Here is a 26,369-nt window from a genome sequence, read left to right on the forward strand (position 1 = left end):
TGCCCCCAGTTCAGTGCTGATTACATTGTATACTATTTATCGTGGTAATGAATAAAAAAGATAATTATAACGCTAAATATAAGTCAATTGAAATGGTTTTTCAGCAGTGTTTTTCTTAATTTTATAACCTACAAATTTAAATAAATTATAAACAATTATAAACCACAAATTATAAAATCTAAGAAATAGAAAAAATGTAGTTTTCACAAAGGTTAAGTGTTATTCGTTATTCTTTCATTCTTTTAAACTGTTTTGCAATTGTTTCATTACTTTCTAATTTATTTTTCTGGAATTATTTTGTATTACTTTTAATTTTTCTTTTACATTTTTTTTTACTGTTCTTATGATTCATCAATATTTTTTCTGCTTTTTATTTTTTCTCAATTTTTTCTTTTTTTTTTTAAATTCTTTTTCTACGTCAACATTTCCTATTATGACGCCCTTTTCCCCCATCGTAAATAACTGCGCTTCTGAGCATTATGCCGCTGATTTCTTTCCTAATTGCCGCCATATTTCACCCTGAAAACAATCATGGCGACTGTAAGTATGATGAGGTCAGGCCCTTCTACAGTAACCCAAATATTTTTTTTCTGTTGTTGTCATATCCCATCCCCTCCCCTCGGGTGCAGGCCTATATCTCCAGATGTTTCCAGGAATAATATTGACCTAGACCGGCAGGACAGTGGGGTAGGCAGTAAAGGGGGTACACATTGGGCTGCGCACAGTCCCTCAGAGCAGATTTCTGAAAGCCACTTCCTCCCCAGTGCCCATAAGTTTGTGTCTCTCTCAGCCGCCTGTTTCATCTGTCAGTCATTAGCATTCCACAGATGTTAAGTACATTTACCAAAAAAAAAAAAAATAGATCCAAGTCTTGGGAAGTGGAGAGAAAGGGACTATTCACTCTGAGTAATTTTTCCTTCTCAGCAGAGTCAATGAGAGCCAAATATATAGAGAGCAACTGCTGCTGTGCACAAGGATCTCCCTGATGTCCTGCAGGAGCTCGGCCATGCTACCACCCTCCTAGAAGAAAACCTGGCGGAATAAAAAAATACAACAACCCCCAATATCCGTCCCTCGGAATCCAGACGGGTTATGTCTTGTATCCTGTAACCGGAGGATTCTGCGGACTGCACCAAAGAAAGGTGAGTAAGAGAACACTGATTTTACATAGAGAGAGCAGGCATTGTTATTGGTGAGTGCATGGAGGTGTAGCAGAGCTGGATTTGTCGCTTGACTCTTAAAGGCTGGATAATGTAGATTTACTTGCAGTCCTATGTAACACACCAGATAACAGAGTGATAACAGATGAATGTGACCTGCAGTCCTATGTAAAGTCACAGATAGCTCTCTGAGTAGAGATAATGTAGTAGATGTGACCTGCAGTCCTATGTAACACCACAGATAACACAGAGATAGCTCTCTGAGTACAGATAATGTAGAAGATAACTGCACGCAGTCCTATGTAATAACACAGACATAATTCTCTGAGTACAGATAATGTAGTAGATGGGACCTGCAGTCCTATGTAACACCACAGATAACACAGTGATAACTCCCTGAGGACAGATAATGTGACCTGCAGTCCTATGTAAAGTCACAGATAATACACAGAAATATCTATCTGAGTACATATAATGTAGTAGATATGACCTGCAGTCCTATGTAACATCAAAGATAACACAATGATAACGTTTTGAGTACAGATAATGTGGTAGATGTCCCTTGCAGTCCCATGTAACACCACAGATAACAGTGATAACTCTGAGTACAGATAATAAAGTAGATGGGACCTGCAGTCCTAGGTAACACCACAGATAACAGTGATAACCCTGAGTACAAATAATGTAGTAGATGGGACCTGCAGTCCTATGTAACACCACAGATAACACAGTGATAACTCCCTGAGGACAGATAATGTGACCTGCAGTCCTATGTAAAGTCACAGATAATACACAGAAATATCTATCTGAGTACATATAATGTAGTAGATATGACCTGCAGTCCTATGTAACATCAAAGATAACACAATGATAACGTTTTGAGTACAGATAATGTGGTAGATGTCCCTTGCAGTCCCATGTAACACCACAGATAACAGTGATAACTCTGAGTACAGATAATAAAGTAGATGGGACCTGCAGTCCTAGGTAACACCACAGATAACAGTGATAACCCTGAGTACAAATAATGTAGTAGATGGGACCTGCAGTCCTATGTAACACCACAGATAACACGGTCATAACTTTGAATACACATAAATGTTGTAGATGTGACCTGTAGTCCAATGTAACACTAAAGATGACACAGTGATAACTCTGAGTACAAATAAATGTTGTAAATATGACCTGCAGTCCTATGTAACACCAGAGATAACACAGTCATAACTGTGAGTACAGATAATGAAGTAGATGTCACCTGCAGTCCTATGTAACACCAGAGAAAACAGTCATAACTCTGCGTACAGATAAAGGTTGTAGACCTACAGTCCCATGTAACAGCACGTAAAAGACAAACTGTTGTTGAAGTTACTTTAGTCAAAGAACAAACTGAGCTTGTCCATGTCTGATAAGTTGAGCTTTGCTATATCTTTGTGGGTGCTGGTCACATATATTATAGGGCTTATGTTCACAGATCTGTTGCTGTTGATGGGAGACATTAGGATACATTTGAACTAATAACAGTCAGTAATACAAGTGTCCGGTCACCTGTCCATCCAATCATTGGTCAGACATAGTGTCTGATTCCTGCAGCAGCTATAGGTGGATGTATAAGTGCTGGTTACATTGGCTGTATATGGTTTAGTGTGATCTTTGAGTATCACCTTGTCTATTTAATGTCTTTTGCAATTATGTATGTATTTTTTTTTACAAATTAAAGTGATTATTCACCCTCAACTTAAATATTCCCATATATTAACAAATCTAAACTAATATGGCTATCAAAGTTTCGTAGCAATATACATTTCATCTACAGAGATATCGCCATTTTTTAACATTTAATGGTGGTGGCCATTTTTGCAAGTAAAAACAGGAAGTTGCCTATAAAAATAACCGCTGATAATCTACTGGACCACTATTGAATTACCATTGACCAATATAGGTTTACCATGAAGCTATTAGTTCCAGGTAAGCTATTTCATAAACAACAGCCACTAAGACTATACTTCCTGTTGTAACTTTTTTTTTCTCAAAATGGCTTCTATAACACAATAGAAATATGGTAATATCTCTGTAAGTAAAAGAAACCTAATTACCACACCCTGGCTACTGCTCTAACTTATGATTTACAAACATATATTGAACTTTAAATTTGGTGTAGGAACCCCCCTTTAAATCACTTAAAGTCTACGTCTCATTGTATCGGCCCCCTTTGAATACATTAAATGTAATGCAAGCATTATGGAAACACTCATGACCCTCATCAGTGCCTAAAGGGTCTCAGTAGGGGGTAGTTTAGTGGTTACAATAGCGCCCCCTAGTCCAGGTATGGTAGTACACCCTACAGATGTGTGTCCCTTTTAATGCAGGCAGATGTCCCGATACACTCTGCACATTTTTAGCGCATTACCTTCTGTTCGTATGGTTTAGCAATCATTTGTAATAAGATTAGAGCTGCTGGCAATGCGTTTCATGAACTCATAGAATCTGGAGCCTTTTGTTACAACTTGTCCTGTATTAGATGCAGAGCGGCTGAAGACATGACAGGAATTTTCATTATGTCCGTTATACGTCACTTTACTATTTGTCACCAGTCAATAAATCGGGCCGCAGATGTCTTAGCACATGCTAAAATCTTCATTGTATATGAGGAGCTGTCACATAGCACAATGGAGGTGTCAGTGTTTCCACAATTACCAGAGACGTTGCTGAGCCAAGAAAACCGAGGACAAACTCATCTCTACCATCCAGATACTATGGGAGTCAGGAGGGGGGGGGGACTGTGAGACTCTGCTCCTCTAACTCCAATTGACAGTCACTGTTATGGGGGTGCTGTGGGTGACAATTTTATAGGTGCGGTGACTCTGTTATAAGGATACTGTTGCTGTCACTTTTAGGGAGATTTTGTGGCTGCTACTTATATGGGGGCATGCTGGCTGACACTCTTATAGGGTTACTGCGGAGAAGCCATTGGGGATGTTAAGTTCATGAAAATGCTGACACTAAAAGGAGGCACTAAGGCTGTTACTCTTATGTACATTTACATTTTAGGGGGAAATGTAAGAAGGAGGCTTGAATGTTACTTTTTGGGGGGCACTAATACTATCATGGGGGCACAGATACTATTACTTGGACACTAATACTATCACAGAGGCATTAATACTATCACAGAGGCACTAATACTATTATGGGGCACTGATACTATGATTTGGACACTAATATTATCATGGGAGAACTAATATTATCATGGGAGAACTAATACTATCATGGGGGCACTAATACTATCACAGAGCACTATTCACAGTTAATGGAAGGAGGCACTAATACTATCAAGGGGGCATTGATACTATTACAGGGGCACTAATACTATCACGGTGCACAGATATTATCATGGGGCACTGATACTATTACTTGGACACTAATACTATCACACAGGCCTAATACTATCATAGGGACACTATTACTATCACAGGGGCTCTAATACTATCAGAGGGCACTGATACTATCATTGGGACACTAATACTTTCATGGGGGCACTAATACAATCAAGGAGACAGTGCTACCATTTTGGGGCAGTAATACTATCATGAAGGCACTAATGCTATCACAGGGACACTAACACTATCGCAGTGCACTAATATTATCATGGGGGCACGTTTGCTGGTAATGTTATGGGTTTCCTGTTAATGGCACTGGCATGGGGACACTGTGCTTGTCACAGGGGGGTGGCATTACATAGGTATTCCCATCTGAAACATTTATACTTTATACACAGGATATGTTCACCTTTAGGACCTAAACCTATCCTGAGCATGAGGTCCTCCTGGCCCTTTCCAACTTCGTAGGGCCCAGCAAAGGTGTCTGGTAAGCTGGAAACAGCAGATCGGGCTGCATTATGCAGTCTACATAACTGTCATAGAGGTGAATGGGAGATGTGTGCACAGCATAACATCACAAGCTACCGCCCTTAGCTGACTGACATCTCAGGGGACATTTAATAAGTCCAATGTTTTTTGCGCCAGGTTAACAATGGTCCCCGCAACTAAGGGACTCAGAGAATTTATGTAGAGGCGCATTTCCTCTACATAAATCCCGATCGCACGGAGCCCGTCCACGTGAACAGAATGAAACCTACGTCAGCTCAGAGCTGGCATAGGTTTCACTATAATTTTTCCTATTGAAAAATTATAAATGCGGCGCACGCAGAGGCCGCTCCCCCTGTAACACCCCCTCCCTGCCCCACTGGCACAGATGGGCCCGATGCAAATGAAATATTCGCAAATAGACCATTTTCGAATATTTTTACGCCATCCGGGCCCATCTGCGCCTAAAAAAGACATTTTAGCCTTTTAATAAATGTCCTCCCTTGTGCCCGTAGCTGTAGACACTCTACTGTTATGGATGTAGCCAAATCTTATGTGGGCGTGGACAGTTAGAGGAGGGTGGGGCTTATATACAAACCCCATGCTGTTCTTTCTCACCTTCATCACAATTGTAAGCCAATATATTAAGTACTATGTAAGTGAGGCGGGGGTAGCCGGCACTACTGAAGACACAGGGAGGTGAATACAGCACAATCACTTGCAGGTGTGGTCACGATCCAGAACAGACCCACGGAGGTGCACAACAAAAATTACAGATAAATGCACAGTATGAGTACTGGTAGGCATAGAAGTGGCGCTCACCGATCAGGGTCAAATATCATCTTTATTGGAGTCGTGGGACACTCAGCATGGAAGGTGGATGGGAGTGGGTGCGCCTCCAAACGTTTTCGCGCTCAGCTGCGCTTCGTCAGGCTGAGCGCGAAAGCGTTTTAGAGGCGCCTCCACTCCCATCCCCCTTCCATGCCGAGTGTCCCGCGACTCCAATAAAGATGATGTTTAACCACTTCTATGCCTAACAGTACTCCTATTAAGTACTATGTTGTCCAATAAGATTTTATTTCTCATGTCTTCCTGAGGCTTCACTGGACTTATGGCCTTGGGGTTTCTATTTCCATCTGATGATCACATTGCTGCTTAATAACATAAGGTCTGCTGGAAAACTTAGACTTAGGGGTTATTGGCATTTTGCAAAAACTCATAAACTGCTAACACTATAGGAAATTAGGGGTAAAAGCCCAATAATACTCACCTACCCCTGATCCCCAACAGTTCTTTCTGGTCCCTCTATCTCTGTGTTCTGGTCCCTCTATCTCTGGTCTTCTTCCTTCTTCTGAGACAAAGATCAGGACCTGCAGCTTCTGTATGGCTCCCTCCAGTCCCTTCCTGTTTCTGAGAGGTGCAGGACTTACCACCTTTGGCCTCGGTGGTGTCCTGTTGGTTGGCTGAGGCGGCAGGTCCTGCACCTCTCAGTAACAGGAATAAGAGACAAGTTTGAGGGACTGGAAGGAACCATACAGAATCTGCAGGACACCAGGGGTAAGTGATTAAAGATTTTTTTTTTCTATTTTTCCCGACCCTAGCATTAAATGATTTTTGCAAGATGCTGGATAACCCCTTTAAGGCAGAGCGCAACCACAGACCATTGCCTTTGAATAGGGCTGATATCTGTAGCCCGTGTTTTTCTGTGTCTCCCATTACCTATAGTCATGCCAGTGCCATAGTTTTTCCTTGAAGTTTGATTATCTCTGGTTGTCTGGTTCCTGTAGTCCATCTCCTTGGTCTTGATCTCATCTCCTCGTTACTTTCTCTAATTTCTTTCACTGCTTTTAGCTCCTCTATATTGACCTTTGGCTTCATTCCCAACTTCTCTGCATCTGCTCCAGACATCTTAGCAGGTCGTCTGCTGCCAAGTGCCGGTCAGATTCCTGTGACCAGGAATAACCATGGTTCCTTGTTGGGGAAGGATGAAGACTGGAGAGATTCCTTAGACTCCGCGCCCCAGTTTAGCACAAGACTCCAAATCTCAATAGATGGCGGCACCCCCTGTAGAATTCTAGGTAGACACCACCGGCTCTTGGATCCCACACACTCCTCCGTATAAAAGACTCCAGCATTAGTAATGTCTACCGTAAGGAACAATTCATTTTCCAGACATAATAAAAGTCTGAGATGTGAAGGTTTCTATAATGTTATTACCCAGCAGATGTATCTCATTGAGCGGACGGATAATATCATGTACGGCTCCCATTGTGTGTCATATGCTATATCGCTCCTACACCTCGCGCTCAAGTCATATTCTCATTACGTTTTACATTCCAATACAATGAAGGAGAATCATAATGGAGTGGTGGATGAACTTTTGGCCTCAGCAATGAGACGATATAATATCGATGGAGCATGTGAGCTGCGGTGAAGTGAGGAGCCTTTTCTGCAATTCTTATCTATACTATAGAGCCTGTACAATACAAGATGGGAAGTTTCGTGTCAGCTTAATTTTCCTGAAATTTGGGTTCTAACCTGTGACTGCTACCTCTCCAAAAGGTGGAACCCCAATCTATCAGCCGTAATCTAACGTGGAATATCTTTCATCTCCGGCAATCCGAGGATCAAAAGCCTTTATAATGATGTGTTATATATATAGTCATCACTTCTGAGAAAACCATTACATGCTTAAAATCTTAATACACATTACAATAAACACCCTAAAAGGTCTCAGAAGAAAATCATATTTACAGTCATTATGCAGAACTATAGGCTCTGCCTGTAATGACGCTCCTATGTGTAAAGGATTCGCTCGCTATAATATCCGGCACATTCTCACCTCCCGCTGTGATATTCAATTTGAGTGTACACCGAGAAAATGAAAATAGTAGATTTAACTCTGTGTTGGGATGAGATGTTTTTACATTGATTCATACATATTGTGTTCTATGAAATTCCTAATTATAATATCTGAAAAAAGACATTTCACACCTGATCCTGTGGTCCTATTCTCTACACTACTTCCTGTAGACAAGAACAACACTACTATAATACTGCCTCCTATATGCAAGAATATAACTACTATAATACTGCTCCTACATACAAGACTATAACTACTATAATACTGCTCATATACACAAGAATATAACTACTATAATACTGCTCCTATATACAAGAATATAACTACTATAATACTGCCCCTATATACAATAATATATCTACTATAATACTGCCTCCAATATATAAGAATATACTATAATACTGCTCCTACATACAAGACTATAACTACTATAATACTGCTCATATATACAAGAATATAACTACTATAATACTGTCTCATATATACAAGAATATAACTACTATAATACTGCTCCTATATACAAGAATATAACTACTATAATACTGCTCCTATATACAAGAATATATCTACTATAATACTGCTCCTATATACAAGAATATAGCTACTATAATACTGCTCCTATATACAAGAATATAACTACTATAATACTGCCCCCTATATACAAGAATATAGCTACTATAATACTGCTCCTATAGACAAGAATATAACTACTATAATACTGCTCCTATAGACAAGAATATAACTACTATAATACTACTCCTATATACAAGAATATAACTACTATAATACTGGTCCTATATACAAGAATATAACTACTATAATACTGCCTCCTATATACAGGAATATAAGTAAGATAACACTGCTCCTATATACAAGAATATAACTACTATAATACTGCCCCCTATGAAGAATAAACACAGATATAATGGACCCTATGCTGCTGCCTCCTACCCTTCACTTGTCCCCTAATATTCCCTATCTGATGCATGATGAGCATGGTTACATGTGAAGTATTGAGCGACCAGTAAATACCCATGCTGTTAGCATCTCTCCGCAGACCCCGCTCCCCCCGCAGGTCGGTGACATTGTGCTGATAACAATTAAGGTCCATTGATTAGATAAATGGTGACATGAGGTTTTTGCTCTCTGATCCATCACAGCCGTCGGCTCCATTACTGTACTGGTGATTACATGTGGGCGCATTAGCTCCGGCTTTGTGGTGTTAGTTTTGTGATGTCTGCGATGAGATTGATGAAGAAATGGAAGAAAAATGTAAATATTGGATTTGTGCCAGGAGTACAGAATTCCCGGAGAGGGATAATTGTATATACAGTAGTCGTGAAAACGTCTGCCGGCCATATGTGCTGCTCTGGATTACTTATACTGGGATGGATGGGAAGTGCTGGAGGAGGTGGAATATGTTATGGGCTTCTGTCCTTTCAGATAGAAAAAAAGATGGGGCTCTGGGATGCTATGGATGGTGCGGAGGCAATATGACCCTGACATGGTGGATGAGGGGGTCATGGGCAGAGGTGTCCGTGCCGGAAAATAGGCGCAGAAATTATAGGACATGGTCTTGTCTGGAATTCAGACACCGATGCCCCATAAAGCCCTATTAGAGCCTCCAAAATTCCCGAATGCAGGTGCTGCCGTGTGCTGATGCTGGCCTAATCGGGAGCACATACAGGTAAATGCGGGTAGGCAGCATTAAGCCTTCGGCCATGTGAGACTCTGTGCCACCCCCAGCGTAGCGGCACAGAAGTAACGGCACTCGTGCGTTTGCCAAAAGACAAGGGCGAGATGCCAGCGGAGAGCACCTCTGCAGCCTGCAGCAGATGAGTATGTTTTTTTCAGCCCATAGCACATGGTCCATGCATGGACTGTATCTACAGAACGTGTGAATCTGGCCTTAGAGTAACTATCGGATACCGGGACAGCGCACAGGACGTTTATGCATCGGGGCAGAATTAAAGGGAATCTGTCAGCGGTAAGTCATGTTCCAAACGGCTGACACCGTTAGAGGCTGTTAGGTCAAGGAGACACATGGTTTCCCAAGCTCCTGAATAGCTGCAAGCTGGGCGCCTCCTCTATCCCTCCTCCTTGCTTGATTGACACCTAGAAGTCCCAAGCAGGGTCAGGTATGGGAGGAGGAGTAAGAATGTGTTACAGCATGCTGCATTTCAGGAGCCCGAGAAAGCCTCTATGACTCTTCATACTATATAATAAAAGCATTTTCCTATGTTCTGGAATCACAGACAGATATATGAAAGGTACCATGTGTCTTCTTGATCTAACAGCTATCTAACAGTGTCAGCAGTTTGGAATGTGAATTGCAGCTAACAGATTCCCTTTAACTTTGAGGGAGAGATTTATCAAGACTGGCCCCGCACCGTTTTCCCAGGCAGAATCCACTAAGAGGCACACACCTCTCAGTAAATCCGTCCGGGTGCCCGACTCTGCTTCCAGTAGGTGTAGATTTGGATCATGATTTACGCCTGCGAGTAAGCATACATCATGATAAATGAGGTGTGGGAGGAGGCCACGCCTCCTTCCTTTCTTGCTGCGCCACCCCGAGCCCACCCACCCCACCCATTGGACTAGCGGGGGATATGGTAGGCATATGCCAGGGAGAAGGGGCGAATCTGCACCTTCTCCCTACTGGACGCCTCGGGTGGAGCTTTCATAAATATCCCCCTGAATGTTGATTTGAAAAAGTTTTTACAACTTTCCATATCAGTTCAGCCATTTTATGCTATTGGCTGGTGGATATATGGTTAATTTCTACATCCTTCACCGGGGGGGGGGGGGGGATCCTAAAATTTACATTTGTTATATTTGAGAAACACAATAACCATTTGTTCCTTGGAGCGTCTCGCACCAGAACCTATTTCCCATTTTGGAAAAAGAACAATGTTGTTCTTGTAAATGAGCGAAGCCCTGAGTCCGGGCCACGTAACCGTCAGAGGCGATGCTGCCTCCAGCTCCAGCTGTCAGTCCTGTGAATAATACAAAACATTTTCTTATCATTACCAGTCACATCACCTCTGTCTAAAACGAGTCAAGGGGCCTGGGCTTAGGTCCCTAATACACTGACAATGCAATAAATCATGATGATTCCTGCAGCTACGTGGCCTGCCTATTACTCTTATGGGAGATAGAGCGTCACAATGACAAGCTCCCTGACTACGACCGCGGATTCCACCATCAGCAAATTCCGAGAATAGAGATAACTGGCAGCATTAATGGATCTTATAGGGAAGAGAAGTGTAACTATGAATAGATGATGAGGACCCTGTGCATAAGGCTTGTTGGGGTAAATGGACACTATGGGGGAGATGGCTGCTGGGCAAAGCCCAGAGATGTTAGATTTTTAGTAGATCCTGTGGAAGGCTGCACACTTTTTTGGGGGAAATTGTGCAGTTGATCGGTTGACAAAAATTTATAGCTGACTGCCAGTAGTGGATTACAATAGGGGCGTTTTGGGCGGCAGCCCGGGGCCCTGAGCTCCTGGGGGGCCCATGACCACCCAAAAAGACTTATACTTTCAAGGGTGTACTGTCTCCTGGCTACACTTTCGCCATGATTTGCAAAAAATCACTGTTTTTTTTATGGCAATTTTGCACAAATCAGGACATCATGACATTATCTGTCCTGTACTATGAACGCCAGGCTAGTGCTTCCATAGTTACAGTGGGGTGGGGGGGCCCAGGCTTGATGAACAGCCCGGGGCCTATGGTAAAGTTACTGCAATCTTTATGGTTCCTCCGTTAAAATGGCGTCTTCCAGTTACTTTTGGTGCCACTTAGAATCTAACCTGCCCAATCCCAATATGAATGTCTTCTTTGTGGCTGTGTATGGATCCAATTTGAATCTCGGTGGACGACTAACAGAGACTGTCTGGTCTTAGCACAGTCACTGTGGTCTCTCCATGGAATTAAGAAAGGAGGGGGGTGAAAATCTTAGTAACATCTCTTGCCATGACTATTGCTAGGTGTAATGCCCAAATGAGCGTGCACCCACTGGGTTATCGGTGTGAATTGGGGTGTAACTCAGGAGTGGAGCTAGCTGGACTTCTGCTGCTAGAGGGTATCAGGTTGATGTCCCAAGAATAGTCCTGATATATGGGTAAAGGCTGGTCTGGAAGAGGAGAAACTGAGGTAACAGTCCAGGTTGTGAACAGGAGGGTGAGCGTGGTACACAGCCACAGGTCATGTAGAGGATTGCAGACCAGAAACAACACACCTTCCCTATGGCTATGGTAGATTCTAAAACCCATACCGTTCAGGGACCTCACTGGGCACGCGCACACAGCTCTCCAGGCAAGACCTGACCTGGCTGGATTTCATTGGCTGCTCCACTCCGAGCTTCCTAGCAGCCAAAATCAGACCCTGTGGGACCCCCGACCCTTGTCTGAACATTTAGTTTTAGGGTTAGGGTTGGGTATCGGATTAGGGTTACGTCCCACTGATTTGTCATGTTGTAACCGTCCCCACAGCCCCCACCCTAACCTTTCTGATTAGCACCAACCCTGAGAGTTAGGGTTAAGGTTGTTGTGTGGGCAGTGGATAGTTAAGTAATATGTTGGTAGTAACCCTAAGCCGATCTCCAACCCTAACCCTAAAAGTAAACGTTCGGGTCCGGCAGGGTCTGATTTTGGCTGCTAGGAGGCCCTGAGTGGAGCAGCCAATGAAATCCATCCTGGCTTGTCTGGAGAACTGTGTGCTTGAACCCAGCGAGGTCCCTGTATGGTATGGGATTTAGTCACTACCCTATGGCTCAGGCACAGGTGTCTGGGTAGAGGAGCCTTAAATAGGTTGTGCCCTCTAGTAGGGATAGGTGGAGGACACATTAAGAAAAGTCAGTGCAGATTACAGCCCCCTAGAGGGTAGATCAGGAATTGCTGTCACAGGAAATACAACAAGAGAAAAATCTAAGGAGGTAGCCCTGAGTTGACAGCACGGAGGGAGATCAGAGAGCTTGGCCCAGCAGCTGAGAGTGCCTGGACATTAGGGTTATTGTACCAGCACTTAACCAACAGTACAGTCTTACAAGATTGGGGATATTGCACTTCTTCCCTGAGCATACACTTATAGACTGTGCTAGTACCTGCTCTTTGGGGGCAGTGACAAAGGATTTACTCTTCCAATGGCTGTGTCATGCTCCGCCCTCTCGGGGCCCGCACTAGGTATAACACATTGCATTAGTTTTGCATATAATGTTCCTTTAAGAGTTTAAGTTTATGAGACCAAAAGACGCAGAAGAAACACGTTTACTGTAAGATGATGGTGCAGGTTGTAAAGATACTTTTTATAACTTGCTAAATCCTGTGTTTTCCAGACGTTAATCCTCCACGTTTCCTGCTGAGGTTTCAGCCATAAAACCCCACATGTTCCACTTCTCCTCTGAATGGCGGCAGATCTGGGGGCTCCTTGTTTTTATGGTTAATGGTTTTTTGCTGCATTTGCACTTTCTTAACCAGAGGAAACATTCAGTTCAGCACATGTGCAGGATGGGGTCATTTATATAATAGGAAATGACAATAAGATCTGAGCGCGGCTTCTGTGCCCAGAGGACGTGCTCTACAGAAGCCAAAAAGAAGAGCTACTTCTCTCCTCATTGCTATGGGGAGAAGAAGAAGAGGAAAAAAGTCCTGCACAGGGTAAGGCTGGGTCCACACTACGTTTTTCCTATCCGTTTAACGTATATGTTTTATGAAAAAACAGATGCAAAAACGTATGCAATTGACGGATGCATTTTTCCATTTTTTATAAAAAAAAACGGATCGAAACAGATGCGTTTTTTTTAACGTACACAAAAATAGGGTTGACTACGTTTTTCTGTCTGTTAAAAGTAACCAAATAAAGACAGATACGTTGAACGAATAGGAAAAACGTAGTGTGAACTCAGCCTAAGTCTTTTAATAAAATAAAAAGTGTCATGTAATGTGAGAGAATGGGGGAAGATAAGGGTTTGTTTTGTCGCATTTCAAGCATGATCTATATACTGTAGCTGGCACTTGGAGGCAATGGGTGTACGTGTGTGTGGTATGTATGTGCATAGGTGTATAATGTGTAAGTATATGTGTGTATTTATGTGTCTGTGAGTGTACAATGTGTTTGTGCTCTTTTGTATTAGTCATGTCATATGAGTGTGCATGCGGGGTTGGTGTGAATTTATATGTGTCTTTAACACTTAGAGGACCGGGCCAATTTGCATTTTTGCACTTCCATTTTTTCCTCCTTTTGCTTAAAAGGCCATAGCACTTGCATTTTTTCACTTAGAGACCCACATGAGCCTTTATTGTTTGCGCCACTAATTGTACTTTGCAATGACAGGCTGAATTTTTTACACTGCATATCCAGGAAAAAATTCAACTTGTGGTGAAATTGATTAAAAAAAACTTTTTTATTATTTGGGGGGTATTTGTTTTTACGCCATTCCGCCATTCGCCCTGGGGTAAAACTGACTTGTTATATATGTTCCTCAAGTCTTTTCGATTACAACAATATGTAACATGTATAACTTTTCTTTTATCTGATGGCTTGTAAAAAATTCAAACCATTGTTAGCAAAAATATGTGCCTTAAAATCGCTCCATTCCCAGGCTTATAACGCTTTTATCCTTTGGTCTATGGGGCTGTGTGAGGTGTCATTTTTTGCGCCATGATGTGTTCTTTCTATCGGTACCTTGATTGCGCATATGGGACTTTTTGATCGATTTTTATTACAATTTTTCTGGATTTGATGTGACCAAAAATGCACAATTTTGCACTTTGGGATTTTTTGGCGCTTACGCCGTTTACTGTGCAAGATCAGGAATGTGATTAATTAATAGTTCGGGCATTTACGCGTGCGGCGATACTAAATATGTGTACCAGGACCCACACAGCAGGGAGGTGCATCGTCGTTGATCGTTGATTTAGATCTGACCCTAAAATCATTGTTAGGGTACAAACACACACACCGTATACGCAGCAGATACGCAGCAAATACGCAGCAGATCTGCGGCAGATTTGATGGAGCACATTTGATGCTGTGCTCAGTTATTTAGATCTAATCTGCTGCGTATTTGCTGCGTATCGCAGCAGTAAATGCGCTGCGTATACGGTGTGTGTGTTTGTACCCTTAATGGTTTGATAATCGTTTGCTGTAATTCCAAATTAAGGCCCTATTACACAAAGCTATTATTGGCCGATTATGGCCGAAATCGCTTTGTGTAATAGAAGGCAATAATCACGATGTCGGCTGATCGTTGTCTTTTAGCGTCTTTCAACATGTTGAAAGACAAATGATCAGCAAAGCGACGATCTGCTGCCGTCGCCCAGTGTAATAATAGTATTGGTGCCAGCAGACCGCCACTACCTCCTATGGGCTCCCCGGACAATCTAAACATCACTCTGGCACTCTGAGATATATATATATATATATATATATATATATATATATATATATATATATATATATATATACACCCGTATGAATATATATTAAGAATATACAGTACAAGGGGGGAACAGGACCCTGCTCTGTAAATGTGTTGAGCCCCCGGTGTGGTGTTATATTGGAGGTGCGGCCGGTCACTTGCTAGGTGGTGAGTTGTGACTCCATGCCGGAGGTGGTTGGCCGAGATACAGCCGGACCTTGGGGTTTTATTTTGTGACGCCAGTGCCACATGGGCCTGCTTTTAGTTTACAAGGCCGGTTGTACCCTTTTCCCCTGTGGTCAGTGTCCTGCCGGGTTGCTACTGGGTCCCTTGGGTTAGAGTGATCACGGATGGCCAGAGCAGTGTAATGACCCTCCCTTGAGTCAATGAGCAGCAGGTCATACAGATTCAACAGTATGAGGTTTCTCTTAATAAAGCACTTGATAACACAATTGACAATAGTTCCAGGTAAATACTTGACAATACAGCAACCTGATCTGTAGTAAAAGTGCAGTGTAGGATATAGTCGTGTTGACTGAGTAGTGTGCTGAGTGATATGAAGAAGCAAAGTGGCAGAGAGGAGGATGCCACGAGAGTCTCAACCCATGTAGTACTGTGCTCTGCTGGGATGTTGGAGGATGAGGTAGAATACTTGTGCCCGTGTATTGACCTTGAATTAGTCTTCACACCACCTTATGCCCACTCGACTCGGCTGAACCTTCCTAGAGGGTGACACAGGCCCCAGACCGTGTTACCTGGTGTGAACGGAATGCTGAGAGTTCCCTGCTGACACCCGCACTGCGAGAGTTCCTAGGCTTATCACAACTTTGCTCTATCCGGATAAGTTCCTAGCTCTTTGGATTTTGTTGTGGATACTGTCATGCTCTGTTACTTCTCCTAGTACACAGTGTGGGTTGAGATTGTCTCTGGCTTGTCCTCTCCTAAGAGGGGTTTAACAGTGCATAGTGCTGTGTGGCATTACTAGTGAGTAAGTTGATAGAGGTGTACTGTCTTGTGTCCTTCCCATATAAGGTTGAAGCTAAGACTGAGCTTTGAGGGTACAGGGACCTGGCAGAGGGCCAGGGCCCAGATAGGACCACTGTGGAGAGCTATCTAGCTTGCATCCTTCCTCCACAATGCCTAACACGAAACACCTTTTTTTTTTGCACCCCCTCCACCCATGTGACTTACTTCCTTAGCGTAACTAACGTGCGCTGTGATTGGGTGAAGAGTGCAACAGAAAAAAAAGGGGTGATAGGAGAGAAGAAAAACAGATTCCTACTGGTCTGAAGATTCAGATGACACATAAATAAACAATAACCTTTTACGTCCTTCAGCTGTGCCTCTTCCAAATACACATACACAATACAGCGACATCTATTGGCGAAACTTTAGTGCTACTTTTATCACCAAAATAGTACAATAAGTACAGACTTTTGCGAAGGGTGTATATAACTGTAAGACCCGTGGTAGGACACCACATAAACCGCTGTTTGGCAGCAGTAGAACAGAGCAGGGGATCAGGAGCTGCAGGACTTAGATTTCCCTGCAGTTGCCAACACAAACGTTGGTAGCAGCAAGTCGCAGTCCATGTCATAGTCTCAGGCAGCTAATCCACCTCTGCTATGTCTAGTTCCAGTGTTCTCCAATCTGTTGCAGCACTACATCTCCCAGCATGCCCTGACAGCTCCTAAGCAGTGTTCTCTAATCTCCACTAATCACAAAACTACTACTCCCAGCATGCTCTGACAAGTCTCCCCTAGAGCTGATGATAGTGTATCTGTATTATAGTCCTCAGATTATAGACAGCGAGAGCAATGGTGATATCACCGCAGGGGGGAAAACAATCATCAAACCACTAACTACATCCAGAAAACCAGGGAAAGTTGTCTGTGAAGAGATCCCACTAACCAGATGCACATGGACAGCTATGTGGTGGCCCCTGGCGTTCTCCTGCACAGACAGAGCTATGTGGTGGCCCCCTGTGAATGGGTCTGTATTCAATTTATCATTTACAATGAATATGGGTATGAAATAATAGACAAGATGAAGGGGTTAGAGTTAAAGGCCAAACCAGCAGCATTACACCTACACATGGAAACAATCAGCATGTATGGATATGTATAGCACTAGTGATTGCTCTATGTGTGATAAAATAATTGCTTTTTCATAATACTTTGCAGCAAGAATATATATCCAAAGCTAGAATTCGGTGACCCCCCCCCCCCCCCCCCCCCTCGAGGATAGGCCATTAAGGAAACAGTCCTGTAGACCCCTTTAAGGAATTGTCCTGATGACATAGATGCATAGGACATACAATGACTCTATTACCTGTGGTATCATGGGGGTTCGGCCTCCGCCTCTAGAACTATTTGCAATTTGGTTTGCAATGAAATCTGTCATGAATGGCGGGAGTGTCAGTAATTGAGCGCTGTGTAAATGTGCTGATCATGATGGATCGCTCCGGAGGGTCTCCTGACAGGTCCTGCACCTCCAGACGCGTCTGCTCCTGGACATGCCTCATGGGCAGCCGGGCTCTCGTACAGCTGTTGTGAGCAGCTGTCCTTAAAGAGCAAAAACATCTAAAATCAAATCTAAATTATATAGTTATAGAGCAAAACAAGGGACAGATGGCTACACATTAAAATATATAAGGGTCCATTTACACAGAAAGATTATCTGACAGATTATCTGCCAAAGATTTGAAGCCAAAGCCAGGAATGGATTTGAAAAGAGGAAAAATCTTTGGCTTTCCTTTATGACCTGATCTCTGTGGATAGTCTGTTTCTGGCTTTGGCTTCAAATCTTTGGCAGTTAATCTGTCAGATAATCTTTCTGTGTAAATGGACCCTACGATGGGAGTTTTATGATGGATCCAGGGATGAATTATGGGACCTATCCTCCATATACTTGGTGTGCTCTACTATATCTTTGACCTTATTTTAGAACATGTTTACGGATGGGGTTCATCAGACCACCCTCTATTTGCAGTACTGTTCCATTGACCAGTGTTTCCATGCCTTACCTGGACACATAAGAGAAGATTTACTAGGTTGCGCCCCTGACGTACGCCAGGGAGAAGCCGCAGATACTTACCTGCCAGGCCTAGGGCCAGATAGCTGTACTCGATTGGAGGGCCCAAAAATCCAGGGCTGCATTGGTTCCTCCACTATATAAGGCCCATGGCAGTCTGGGTAATTTAGCTTTCTGAAGTAGATTAATTAAAGAGGGTGAATCTAGGGGCTGATAATTTAGCAGTCTGGTCTGGGGTCTGATAAATTTTAGGAGGTCTGTGTTGTAGTCTGAATTTAGGGCTTAGTCTATAGTCAGATTCAACTTGGAGGCCTAGTTTGGGCTCTGTAAAAATGTAGTTGTCTAATCTGGGGTCTGGGCTAATTTAGAGGCCTGGCCTGGAGGCTGGATTAATGTAGGGATCAGTCTGTGGTCAGAATTATTTAGGGGTCTTTTCTAGGGTTTGGATAGATGTAGGGGTCCTTTTATTGAGTCTGGATTAATTAAGTGGTCTTTTCAGGGATCTGGATAAGTTCAGGGGTCTTTTTTGGAGTCTGAATAATTTAGGGGTCTGGTCTGTGGTCATAATTATTTAGGGGTCTTTTCTAGGGGTCTTGATTAATTAAGGGGTCTTTGATTGGGTCTGGATTAAATAAGTGGTCTTTCTGAATTTTGAATAAATAAAGGGTTTTTTTCTGGGGTCTGAATTTTTTTTAGGGGGTCTTTTCTGGAATCTGGATAGTTACAGGGGCCTTTTCTGGGGTCTGGATAATTTTAGGGGTCTTTTCTAGGAGTCTAAATAAATAAAGTGGTCTTTTCTAGTGTCTGGATTATTTAGGGGTCTTTACTAGGAGTCTGAATAAATATAGGGGTCTATTCTAGGGTCTGATTAACTGGATTAAGTCAGACAGGCGGGGGTTAAGGCTGGCATATTTTCATCTTAATGATGTTTCATTGACTAATTCCGGCTCTGCATTCATCAGACCATTCCTGTAAATGTGAGCCCATCTACAGAATGCACAGGGCACAGAAGGGTTAACTAGAACCTATGAGGACAGCAGCATTGAGTACAGTAATGTTCTGCCATCTCCCCCTCCCCCACCCTTTTTATCTCTTTCTATCCATTAATAAAGCTTGGATTGGCGGCCGGGGTCCCTCTAATTGATATGGATGTTGTGCAGCCTCATAAATAGGTGACAGATTGTAACGGATGGTATGTCCGGAGCGCCTTATAAATGGAGGGAAACTTTAAGTGGACATCAGGAGCGATTGTGAAATTCTTGTTAACAAGAGAAGATTGATGACAGGGCGCGACGGTCTGCGGAGTACCATCCCTCTATATATTAGAGAGCCTATTTATGTGCCGGATGATTGTGATGGAGTCGGCAAGGGTGCACTTTATATGATGAGCAGTGACTATATGGGACTTTTTACTGATTCTGCACAGGATTATGGGAAGAATTACAGTCATAGCAAACGTTATGTGGCCCTGAGGTTGTGGTTGTGGTGCGGCACCACCAAGTTAGGGCTCTGTAGATTTTCTAGATTTCATATACTTTGTATAGGACAATGTGGTGATGAGACCCATCACAATAACCACAGGTGTCCCATTCCCAGACTTGCTTCCACCCAAAGAAAAGACTCCAAAAAGGCAAAAGTATATTTCTTGAATTAAAAATCACCTTCTCTTATATCACTTGCTACTAAGGGCCCTATTACACGGTACGATTATCGTTCGAAAAATCGCTAGATCGTTTGGATTAGAACAATAATAGTTTACTGTTATAGCAGACAATGATTAAACAACCAACGAGAAATTGTTAGTCATTTGATAGAATTTGTACCTATTTTTATCGTTGATCGTTCGCATGTAATAAGACGCCGTTCGGTTGTTCGCAGTAGCGAAGAACGCAATAGCAACGACAAGACTGCAAGAACGATCATAAGTAACGATCATCATTCCGTGTAATTGGGTGAACGATTTCAGGTCGTTCCCCGTAGCGGTCGTTTGAGATTGTTAATCGTTGATCGACGAAAAATAGTACCCTAAGTAATACAGCATGCCTGATCCCTCTCTCCTCTTTTCCCCCGAATCTCCTGAGACTCCACAGAGAGATGATGTCAGTGGGGATAGGGGTCGGGTTTTATGGAGTTTTTTCTTCTCTGAGAGATAAGCCACTACCGTAGCTGGCTGGTAGCAGCTTATCCCCCTGCCTATAGAGAACTTTAGACTATAGAATTTTCAGCTTAACCGAATGTTTTAGTGAGGGTGTGCTCATCAGGTTCTTCCCCCCTCCTTGAGCAGATGTGTGGACGATACTCTATGCAGCTAAAGGAGTGTAGATAGGTTTTCTCTTTGGTAAAAGGAGACCAATGGTTCATGATCCTTACATGACTCCTGAAGTAGTGTTAAGCAAACTTGCTGAAAGTTCAGGTTCGGCAATGTTCGTCTGAACCCGAACTCTCTACATTTGACTCCCGATGGCTGGAGAGGTTGGATGCCGTCCTAGGGCTGCCAGGAAAACATGGATACAGCCTATGGCCTATGGCTGTATCCATGTTTTCCAGGACTCCCTAGAGCATCATCCAACTTCTCCAGCTGGCTGGTGTCAACATTGCAGGTTCAGACGATTGTTGCCTAACCCAAACTTTTGGCAAGATTGCTCAACACTGGCCTTGAGGATCAGAATATGGATCAATTTGTAGAAGACTTACAATTAGTATTAAGCAAACTTGCGTAAAGTTTAGGTTTGGCATGTTTGTCTGAACCGGAACGGTCAACATTTGACTCTCGGTGGCTGGAGAAGTTGCATGGAGAGCTGCCAGGAAAACATGGATACTGCCTATGGCATATGACTGTATCCATGTTTTCCGGACTTCTAAGGGCAGTATGCAAGTTTTCCATTTGCCAGGAGTCAAATGCTGAGTGTTTAGGTTTGGACAAACATAGCTGAACCCAAAGTTTCAGCATGGTAAATAGTTAACCAGAACTGTTCACCATGTCTTTGTGTGTGGCACTTTGTTGTAGCACTTAGGTGACACACATACATGCAGGCCTGTATTTAGAGTTCATGCTGCCCTAGGCACCTTGCTTGCTGAGGCGCCCCCCCCCCCCTGGCACTGGCTGGTTACATGCATGGTATATACCCTGGCACTTGTGTGCCGCTCTGCTTGATGCCCGCTATTCTCATCAAACAGACGTGATGGAGGAACGAAGGAGGCCGGGGACGTCTTAGTTCGGGGGCCGCTTCTGTCCAGTGTGGGACTGGGGCACCTGGGGCCCACCAATATAGAACCAGTGAGACACGACATGCTGACCCGCTCCTTTCCTGAATTCATCTGTATCTGTGACAAATCCCTACATTTATACAGCTCTCCGGCTATGCTGGGAGTTGTAGTCTCTGAGAGGACAACCCTGTAATAAATCACTGTGTGCTGAGACTCCTGGAGGCTGCAATCTGTGGGTGACAACCATCAGCCCTGAAGGTCCAGCAATACATCTGTCTATGCTGTACTACAACTCCCAGCATATCCTGAGGGCTACAGGCTGTCAGCATATGCTGGGAGTTCTAGTTCCTGTAGCTGTTGTAGTTGGGTCCTATACACTGGATGCTTTGTGGGAGATCAGAATACAGAGATCTGTGGGGGCTCAGTGCAGGGAAGTGACCCCAGAACATCACTAAGATATAGGGGGAGATGTTTTTGTTCTATCCCCTATTAGTGATGTTCTGGGGTCACTTCCCTGCACTGAACCCCCACAGATCTATGTATTCTTATATGCCACAAAGCATCCAGTGTATGATGCACCTAGGACCCAACTACAACAGCTGCAGGCACTACAACTCCCAGCATATGCTGAGGGCTGCAGACTGTCGGTACATGCTGGGAGTTGTAGTGCCTGCAGCTGTTGTAGTTGGGTCCTAGGTGCATTATACACTGGATGCTGTGTGGCATATAATAATACAGAGATCTGTGGGGGCTCAGTGCAGGGAAGTGACCCCAGAATATCACTAATAGGGGATAGGGGGAGATGTTTTTGTTCTATCCCCAATTAGTGATGTTCTGGGGTCACTTCCCTGCACTGAGCCCCCACTGATCTATATATTCTTATATGCCACCTAGGGCCCAACTACAACAGCTGCAGGCACTACAACTCCCAGCATGTACTGACAGTCTGCAGCCCTCAGCATATGCTGGGAGTTGTAGTGCCTGCAGCTGTTGTAGTTTGATTCTAGTTTAAAAGTTTGCGCTAGTGTACTGTAGTGACCGCAGGGCTGTGTCAGTACACTACCGCAAACCATACACTGACCCATTTAGACCCCAATGGTACACAGGCTCTGCACACTATAGAATTGTTTACAGTGCAGTTACTTATGACTCACAGGTGACGTCTTCTCCCATTGCCGTTGCTCACTTTTTGCTTTCTTCTCCATCTGGCGCAACCATCATGAAGACTTCTCTGACCACAACTCGTCTGCAGGTGGGCAGCTGGGGGTGACTGGGGCAGGAGGGCAGCTGGGGGTGACTGGGGAAGGGAGGCAGCTGGGGGTGACTGGGGAAGGGAGGCAGCTGGGGGGAGACTGAGGAAGGGAGGCAGCTGGGGGTGACTGGGGAAGGGAGGCAGCTGGGGGGGGCTGAGGAAGGGAGGCAGCTGGGGGGTGGGGCTGAGGAAGGGAGGCAGCTGGGGGGGGCTGAGGAAGGGAGGCAGCTGGGGGTGACTGGGGAAGGGAGGCAGATGGGGGTGACTGGGGAAGGGAGGCAGATGGGGGTGACTGGGGAAGGGAGGCAGCTGGGGGTGACTGGGGAAGGGAGGCAGATGGGGGTGACTGGGGAAGGAAGGCGGCTGGGGGGGGCTGAGGAAGGGAGGCAGCTGGGGGTGACTGGGGAAGGGAGGCAGATGGGGGTGACTGGGGAAGGGAGGCAGCTGGGGGTGACTGGGGAAGGGAGGCAGCTGGGGGTGACTGGGGAAGGGAGGCAGCTGGGGGGGCTGAGGAAAGGAGGCAGCTGGGGGTGACTGGGGAAGGGAGGCAGCTGGGGGTGACTGGGGAAGGGAGGCAGCTGGGGGTGACAGGGGAAGGGAGGCAGCTGGGGGGGGCTGGGGAAGGGAGGCAGCTGGGGTGACTGGGGAAGGGAGGCAGCTGGGGGGGGCTGAGGAAGGGAGGCAGCTGGGGGGCTGAGGAAGGAAGGCAGCTGGGGGGCTGAGGAAGGAAGGCAGCTGGGGGGGGCTGAGGAAGGGAGGCAGCGGGGGGGCTGAGGAAGGGAGGCAGCTGGGGGGCTGAGGAAGGAAGGCAGCTGGGGGGCTGAGGAAGGAAGGCAGCTGGGGGGGGACTGGGGAAGGGAGGCAGCTGGGGGAGACAGGGGGGAAAAGCTGGGGTGACAGGGGGGGGAGCAGCTGGGGTGACGGAAAGGGGAGCAGCTGGGGGTGGCAGGGGCAGGGCGAGAATCTGGGGAGGCAGGGGGAGCATCTGATGGGGCAGGGGGAGCCGCTGGGGTGGCAGGGAGAGGATGGGGGCAGCTGGGGTGGCAGGGGAGAAGCTGGGGGGACAAGGGGAGAAGAGGGAGCAACTGGGAAGCAGAGGAGCAGCTGGGGGCACAGGCAGGGGGAGCAGATGGGGGCAGGGGGAGCAGATGGGGGGCACAGGCAAAGGGGGCAGATGAGGGCAGGGGGGGCAGATGGGGGGCACAGGCAGGGGGAGGAGATTGGGGCAGGGGGAGCAGATGGGGGCACAAGCAGGGGGAGCAGATGGGGGCACAGGCAGGAAGAGGAGCTGTGGGGGGGAAGAGGGAACAGCCGGGGGCAGAGGCAGACCGGTCAGGTCCCCCCAAAGCAGCTTCGTGGCGTCCGGGGTGAGCTCCTTCCGGCACACGCTGCTTCTATCTCAGGCCGGCAGCTCACCCCTGCAGCCCCGCAGTGCCCGAACTTCTTCCTGCTGCAGCGCTCGTGACGTCATCGCGCCGAGCAGGAAGAAGTTCGGGCACTGCGGGGCTGCAGGGGTGAGCTGCTGGCCTGAGATAGAAGCAGCGTGTGCCGGAAGGAGCTCACCCCGGATGCCCCGGGGCTGCACAACGGTGGCGGCGGTGGCGGCAGCGGCGGTGTGGCCCCCCGGCCGCGGACAAGGCACCCGCGGTCCGGTACCTAGGGCGGCGGGGGTTAAAAATATTTTTTTTATTAAAAAAAAATATATTTTGATCCCTGTAGGTGCTGCCCCCTGCAGGGCGCCGCCCTAGGCACCGGACCACGGGTGCCTAGTGGCAAATACGGCCCTGCATACATGCACTCAGGTTACTTAGATGACATTTGCTGCCCATGACCACCAGTAAGATTGGTGAGTTTACTGGCCTGTGATTGGCTGATTGGATAGTGACATGGATAAGCAGGTGAGATAAATCTTACATAATCCTTTATGACTGTCTCGTATTGGAATCTCTCATCATTTTGGAATCTTTCAGAATTTCACAATTGTAACATAATTTCATGTAAGTCTTTGGCTCGGTGTCCGCTCTGACATCGTAATCATCTGCTCGTATGATTATATCCTGGCACTAAATATAAACATTTCCAGCCTATTAATACAGACATTTTCCAGGGGCTGATGCTGGTTATTACTCTCCGGGGGACTCTCATATGAGGTCGAGCAGCTTAAGTCCAGAACATGTGAGAGACTTCTAATAATGAGACCGTATCAGAACAGCTGATGTGGCAGCCTAGCGTCCACGTGGCTGACCCTTCTGCCGCTGCTACAAACTGGAACCATGATGTTTTGTGGCAATGCTGTAAGTCATGCGCCATAGCAATTTAGGGCCTAGATGGGATATATGGATACAGCCTATGGCATATGGCTTTATCTATGTTTTCCAGGACTCCCTAGGGCTGCATCCAACTTCTTCAGTCGCCAGTAATCAAATACTGGACAATTGGACCCAAACATGCTCAAGTTGCACTCGTCTCCACTAACAACCAATATGGCTTCTATTAGATTTCTTATTCGCATTGTCTACTAGGCAGGTGTTATGCAGTACTAAATCACACCTATATAGTATGGGGCGAAGTCTGAAGTATAGGATATACCTGGTACAGGTAGTCACTCAGGCAGGAAGACAGGTGGTTGCTAGGAAACGTAAAGGTACTGTCATTATTGTCAACATTCTGTCCCTTATGGAAGAGTCCCATGAATTAGTCCTGTAAATTAGGTGCATTTTGACATTATATATATATATATATATATATATATATATATATATAATCGATCATAGATGGTGCACTAGATAAATGGACATTATAGACAATGATACTCCATTAAATATAGGGACATTATAGACAGCGGTCTTCCACTAACTATATGAACATCAGAGATGGTGATACTCCGCTAGACATACGGACATTACAGATGGTGATCTCCGCTAGATATGTAGACACCATAGATGGTGATACTCCACTAGATAGTGGTCTATAGACGTCACACATGGTGATATTCCACTAGATATATAGGCATCATATATGGTGATACTCCAATAGATATATAGACGTCATAAATGGTGATATTTGCACCCCGTGCCAAACGGGAGTATCTGTGCCCTAACCTTGCACCACCCCTCCGTCCCTCCTCCCCATTCTCTCCATCATTAGGAATGCCACTGAAACATTTACTCTTGTCTGAACATTGCACAGCTGCTTAACCATCCACCCCATTTGCCGGGCTGACACAGGTGGGGAATAGGAGAATACCTGCCTGGAGCATTCCTAATAATGAGGATGGTGGGGAGGAGGGACAGAGAGTGTGTGCCAGCCTAATGCATACACAATCTAGACCACGCCCGTTGGGCATGGGGCTTCCGGTTTAAAGGTTGTTTTTAGGACAATAACCATCACCTGCCGAATGGACCGCAGGACAGATCAGTACAAGCGTTTTTTTTTTTTTTTGTTTTTTTTTTGGGGGGGGGGGGGTCAGATTGTGGGTACAGAGTTGCATGAATGGGGGTCTAACCGAAACCCCGATAAGTCATAAAAACATGGCGCCATGTTCAGCATGCACACTACCACCCCATTTAAGG

At 45.1% G+C, this 26,369-nt stretch overlaps 1 protein-coding gene across 2 annotated transcripts in view; it reads left to right on the forward strand.

Annotated features, from left to right (window-relative positions):
* LOC138795966 (uncharacterized) overlaps nucleotides 1–26,369 on the forward strand; it is a 72,150-nt gene that overhangs the window by 17,944 nt on the left and 27,837 nt on the right. Inside the window, exon 2 of one of the 2 annotated variants that reach the window (XM_069975758.1) lies at nucleotides 928–1,142. The gene's annotated coding sequence lies outside the window, so the exon portion shown is untranslated. Of the gene's footprint in view, nucleotides 1–754; nucleotides 1,143–26,369 lie in introns of those variants that run through there. The other variant, XM_069975759.1, reaches the window with a different exon arrangement.

Source organism: Dendropsophus ebraccatus, chromosome 6 (genome assembly GCF_027789765.1).
Source record: "Dendropsophus ebraccatus isolate aDenEbr1 chromosome 6, aDenEbr1.pat, whole genome shotgun sequence".
Classification (NCBI taxonomy): Eukaryota; Metazoa; Chordata; class Amphibia; order Anura; family Hylidae; genus Dendropsophus; species Dendropsophus ebraccatus.